We start from the raw sequence: 6115 nt of genomic DNA, 5'->3' as shown, positions 1-6115 counted from the left end.
GTGAATGTTGCACTTCCACTATTGGAGATAAGAGTTTCCCTGGGAGAAAGCAGTGGCTAACCACCACGTGCTCCAGGTTGAGACTCGAAGCTCTTTTGACCCTATGTCGTAAGTGTGGCCGGGCACTGTGAAAGTCCCGGATGAGCTCGCCCCTGTAAATATTCACCAGTGAAGGTGATGGGTATGGATCATGATTATGATCAAGTTTATGATGAGTATAACTCGAGTAGGGGATGCGCGACAGAGGGACAGTCCAATGGTTAGCTACTGATGAGCGGATAATTTGTACGCTTTTTGGCATTGTTTTTAGTATGTTTTTAGTATGATCTAGTTAGTTTTTAGTTAAAATTCACTTTTCTGGACTTTACTATGAGTTTGTGTGTTCTTCTGTGATTTCAGGTATTTTCTGGCTGAAATTGAGGGACCTGAGCAAAAATCTGATCCAGAGACTAAAAAGGACTGCAGATGCTGTTTGATTCTGACCTCCCTGCACTCGACGTAGATTTTCTGGAGCTATAGAAGCCCAATTGGCGCGCTCTCAACGGCGTTGGAAAGTAGACATCCTGGGCTTTCCAGCAATATATGATAGTCCATACTTTGCCTAAGATTTGATGGCCCAAATCGGCGTTCAAATTCACCCTCAGAAATCCCAGCGTTAAACGCCGGAACTGGCACCAAAATGGGAGTTAAACGCCCAAACTGGCATAAAAGCTGGCGTTTAACTCCAAGAAGAGTCTCTACACGAAAATGCTTCATTGCTCAGCCCAAGCACACACCAAGTGGGTCCGGAAGTGGATTTTTATCTCATTTCTGTAAACCTTAGGCTACTAGTTTTCTATAAGTAGGCCCTTTTACTATTGTATTTTCATCTTTGGACATTTAGTTCTTAGATCATGATAGAGACTTTGGTAGCTATCTTCATTTTTATGCTATCTTAGATCATTGGGAGGCTGGCCATTCGGCCATGCCTAGACCTTGTTCTTATGTATTTTCAACGGTGGAGTTTCTACACACCATAGATTAAGGTGTGGAGCTCTGCTGTACCTCGAGAATTAATGCAATTACTATTGTTCTTCCATTTAATTCCACTTGTTCTTGTTCTAAGATATCACTTGTTCTTCAACTTGATGAATGTGATGATCCGTGACACTCATCATCATTCTCACCTATGAATGTGTGACTGACAACCACCTCCGTTCTACCTTCGATTGGGTGAATATCTCTTGGATTCCTGATTGCACGATGCATGGTTGATCGCCTGACAACCGAGTGCTCGCCTGACAACCGAGCCAACCATTCTGTGAGATCAGAGTCTTCGTGGTATAGGCTAGAACTGATGGCGGCATTCAAGAGAATCCGGAAGGTCTAACCTTGTCTGTGGTATTCTGAGTAGGATTCAATGATTGAATGACTGTGACGTGCTTCAAACTCCTAGCAGGCGGGGCGTTAGTGACAGACGCAAAAGAATCGCTGGATTCTATTCCGGCCTGACCGAGAACCGACAGATGATTAGCCATGCTGTGACAGAGCATAGGAACATTTTCACTGAGAGGATGGGAGGTAGCCACTGACAACGGTGAAACCCTACATAAGCTTGCCATGGAAAGGAGTAAGAAGGATTGGATGAAGACAGTAGGAAAGCAGAGAGACGGAAGGGAAGGCATCTTCATGCGCTTATCTGAAGTTCCTACCAATGAATTACATAAGTATCTCTATCTTTATCTTTATGTTTTTATGCGTTCATCACCATATCCATTTGAGTTTGCCTGACTAAGATTTACAAGATGACCATAGCTTGCTTCATACTAACAATCTCCGTGGGATCGACCCTTACTCGCGTAAGGTTTATTACTTGGACGACCCAGTGCATTTGCTGGTTAGTTGTGCGAAGTTGTGTAATGCCATGGTATTGAACACCAAGTTTTTGGGGTTCATGTCCGGGGATTATGAGAGTTGTGAAAAGTATTGTTCACAATTTCGCGCACCAAGTTTTTGGCGCCGTTGCCGGGGATTGTTCATGTTTTGAGCAAGCTTTTGGTCCGGTAACATCAGTGCCAAGATCCGGCAACAGCACCAAGTTTTTGGCGCCGTTGCCGGGGATTGTTCAGTTTGGACAACTGACGGTTCATCTTGTTGCTTAGATTAGGTATTTATTTTTTTTCGAAATTCTTGAAGATGAATTCTAGAGTTTCATGATGATTTGTTGAAGTCTGGCTGGCTGAGAAGCCATGTCTAATCTCATTGGACCGAGGTTTCAACTTATCATCACAAGAGCTTGTTGAATTTTATCAATCTTGCTTTTGGAGCAGTGATCTGCTAAGGCTTGGCTGGCCATTGGCCATGTCTAGTGTTTTGGACCGAAGCTTTCTTTGAAAGCTTGGCTGGCTGTGAAGCCATGTCTAATTCCTGGACCGGAGTCTTAGACTAGCATTGCACTGATTCCTGGAATTCTCATTAAGAATTTTGATATCTTTTTTTTCACTTAATTTTCGAAAAACACAAAAAAATTTACAAAATCATAAAATCCAAAAAATTCTTGTTTGAGTCTAGTGTCTCATCTTAAGTTTAGTGTCAGTTGCATGCATTCATTCATATGTCTTAAGGATCTTCAAGTAATTCTTGATGATTTTCGTGCTCTGATCTTTAAATTCAATTGACTTGAGTGTTTTGTGTGTCTCATATGCATTCTCATTAGTGTCAGTAGTATACAAACTGCTAAGTTTGGTGTCTTGCATGCATTGTTATTTGATTCTTGTTGCATTTTGATTTATCCTTATTATTAAAAATCCAAAAATATTTGTAATTTGTGTCTCTTCAAGTCAATAATACAGAGAATTGAAGATTCAGAACATTCAGCAGAGGAATTATACAGAAAAAAGCTGGGCGTTCAAAACGCCCAGTGAAGAAGGACAGACTGGCGTTTAAACGCCAGCCAGGGTACCTGGTTGGGCGTTTAACGCCCAAAAGGGTATAGTTTTGGGCGTTAAACGCCAGAATGTGCACCATTCTGGGCGTTTAACGCCAGGATGGCTAAAGGGGGAAGATTTTGTTTTTCAATGCAATTTTTTTTCAGGTTTTCAAAGTTTTTCAAAATCAAATCTTTTTCAAATCATATCTTTTCAATCAAATCTTTTTCAAATTCAATTTCTTTCCGTTTTAAGGATACTTGCCATCAATTAATGATTTGATTCAACATTTCAAGTATGTTGCCTTTTCTGTTGAGAAAGGTTTAATGTTTGAATCGTATCTTTTCTTGTTAGGCAAGTTACTAATTTTCAAAATTAAATCTTTTTAAAAAAATGTTTTTCAAATCATATCTTCTCAATCACATTTTTTTAAACTAATCATATCTTCTTAACCACATCTTTTTCAAAATAGTTTTCAATCAAATCTTTTTGATTTCTAATTTCAAAATCTTTTTCAAAAATTACTTGATTTCTTTTCCACTTTCATTTTCGAAAATTTTTAAAGTTTTTCAAAAATGTTTTCAAATTCTTTTACTTAATTTTCGAAAATTACTTCTCTTCTTCTCACATCCTTCTATTTATGGACTAACACTATTCCTTAATGCAAAATTCGAACTCCATCTTCTTTGATAAGTTCGAATTTTCTACTTCTGTCTTCTACTCTTCTTTTCCTCTGACACTTCAAGGAATCTCTATACTGTGACATAGAGGATTCCACATTTTCTTGTTCTCTTCTCTTTCATATGAGCAGGAGCAAAGACAAAAACATTCTTGTTGAGGCTGATCCTGAACCTGAAAGGACCTTGAAGAGAAAGCTAAGAGAAGCCAAAGCACAACTCTCTTTAGAGGACCTGACCGAATTCTTCAAAGAAGAAGAACACATGGCAGCCGAAAACAACAATGCCAACAATGCAAGGAAGGTGCTGGGTGACTTTACTGCACCTACTTCCGACTTCTAGGGGAGAAGCATCTCTATCCCTGCCATTAGAGCAAACAACTTTGAGCTTAAGCCTCAATTAGTTTCTCTAATGCAACAGAATTGCAAGTTCCATGGACTTCCATTGGAAGATCCTCATCAGTTTTTAGCTGAATTCTTGCAAATCTGTGACACAGTCAAGACTAATGGGGTTGACCCTGAGGTCTACAGACTTATGCTATTCCCTTTTGCTGTAAGAGACAGAGCTAGGACATGGTTGGACTCTCAACCTAAAGAAAGCATGGACTCTTGGGAAAAGCTAGTCAATGCCTTCTTGGCAAAGTTCTTTCCACCTCAAAAATTGAGTAAGCTTAGAGTGGAAGTCCAAACCTTCAGACAGAAGGAAGGAGAATCCCTCTATGAAGCTTGGGAAAGATACAAACAATTAATCAAAAAGTGCCCTTCTGATATGCTTTCTGAATGGAGTATCATAGGTATTTTCTATGATGGTCTCTCTGAACTGTCCAAGATGTCTTTGGATAGCTCTTCTGGAGGATCTCTTCATCTGAAGAAGACGCCTACTGAAGCTCAAGAACTGATTGAAATGGTTGCAAATAACCAATTCATGTACACTTCTGAAAGAAATCCTGTGAACAATGGGACTAGTCAGAAGAAAGGAGTTCTTGAGATTGACACTCTGAATGCCATATTGGCTCAGAATAAAATATTGACTCAACAAGTCAATATGATTTCTCAAAGTCTGTCTGGAATGCAAAATGCACCAAGCAGTACTAAGGAAGCTTCATCTGAGGAAGAAGCTTATGATCCTGAGAACCCTTCAATGGAAGAGGTGAATTACATGGGAGAACCCTATGGAAACACCTATAATCCTTCATGGAGGAATCATTCAAATCTTTCATGGAAGGATCAACAGAGACCTCAACAAGGTTTCAATAACAATAATGGTGGAAGAAACAGGTTTAGCAATAGCAAGCCTTTTCCATCATCCTCTCAGCAACAGACAGAGTGTTCTAAGCAGAATACCTCTGACTTAGCAACCATGGTCTCTGATCTAATCAAAACCACTCAAAGTTTCATGACTGAAACTAGGTCCTCCATTAAAAATTTGGAAGGACAAGTGGGTCAGCTGAGCAAGAAAATTACTGAACCCCCTCCTAGTACTCTCCCAAGCTATACAGAAGAAAATCCAAAAGGAGAGTGCAAGGCCATCAACATGGCCGAATTTTGGGAGGAAGGAGAGGCAGTGAACGCCACTGAGGAAGGCCTCACTGGGCATCCACTGGCCTCCAATGAGTTCCCCAATGAGAAACCATAGGAATCTGAGGCTCAAACTGAGACCATAGAGATTCCATTGGACTTACTTCTGCCATTCATGAGCTCTGATGAGTATTCTTCCTCTGAAGAGGATGAGTATGTCACTGAAGAGTAAGTTGCTAAATACCTTGGAGCAATCATGAAGCTAAATGACAAGTTATTTGGAAATGAGACTTGGGAGGATGAATCCCCTTTGCTCACCAAAGAACTGGATGACTTGTCTAGGCAGAAACTGCCTCAAAAGAGACAGGATCCTGGGAAGTTTTCAATACCTTGTACCATAGGCACCATGACCTTCAAGAAGGCCTTGTGTGACTTAGGGTCAAGTGTAAACCTCATGCCTCTCTCTGTAATGGAGAAGTTAGGGATCTCTGAGGTGCAAGCTGCAAAAATCTCACTAGAGATGGCAGACAATTCAAGAAAACAAGCCCATGGACTTGTAGAGGATGTTCTGGTTAAGGTTGAAGACCATTACATCCCTACTGATTTCATAGTCCTAGAGACTGGGAAGTGCATGGATGAATCCATCATCCTTGGCAGACCCTTCCTAGCCACAGCAAAGGCTGTAATTGATGTTGATAGAGGAGAGTTGATCATTCAAGTGAATGAAGAATCCTTGGTGTTTAAGGCTCAAGGATATCCCTCTGTCATCATGGAGAGGAAGCATGAAGAGCTTCTCTCAAAGCAGAGCCAAACAGAGCCCCCACAGTCAAACTCTAAGTTTGGTGTTGGGAGGCCACAACCAACTTCTAAGTTTGGTGTTGAACCCCCACATTCAAACTCTAAGTTTGGTGTTGGGAGGTTCCAACATAGCTCTGAGCATTTCTGAGGCTCCATGAGAGTCCTCTGTCAAGCTACTGACATTAAAGAAGCGCTTGTTGGGAGGCAACCCAATGTT

At 40.8% G+C, this 6115-nt stretch overlaps 1 non-coding gene across 1 annotated transcript; it reads right to left on the bottom strand.

Moving 5' to 3' along the window:
* Nucleotides 1-4249: 4249 nt before the first annotated feature.
* Nucleotides 4250-4357, bottom strand: LOC112765638 (small nucleolar RNA R71). Its single transcript, XR_003183855.1, has one exon. It is a non-coding gene; the product is annotated as a small nucleolar RNA R71 (small nucleolar RNA).
* Between the last annotated feature and the right edge of the window lie 1758 nt (nt 4358-6115).

Source organism: Arachis hypogaea, chromosome 2, assembly GCF_003086295.3.
Source record: "Arachis hypogaea cultivar Tifrunner chromosome 2, arahy.Tifrunner.gnm2.J5K5, whole genome shotgun sequence".
Taxonomy (NCBI): domain Eukaryota; kingdom Viridiplantae; phylum Streptophyta; class Magnoliopsida; order Fabales; family Fabaceae; genus Arachis; species Arachis hypogaea.
This window is presented reverse-complemented; position numbering and strand designations above follow the sequence as displayed.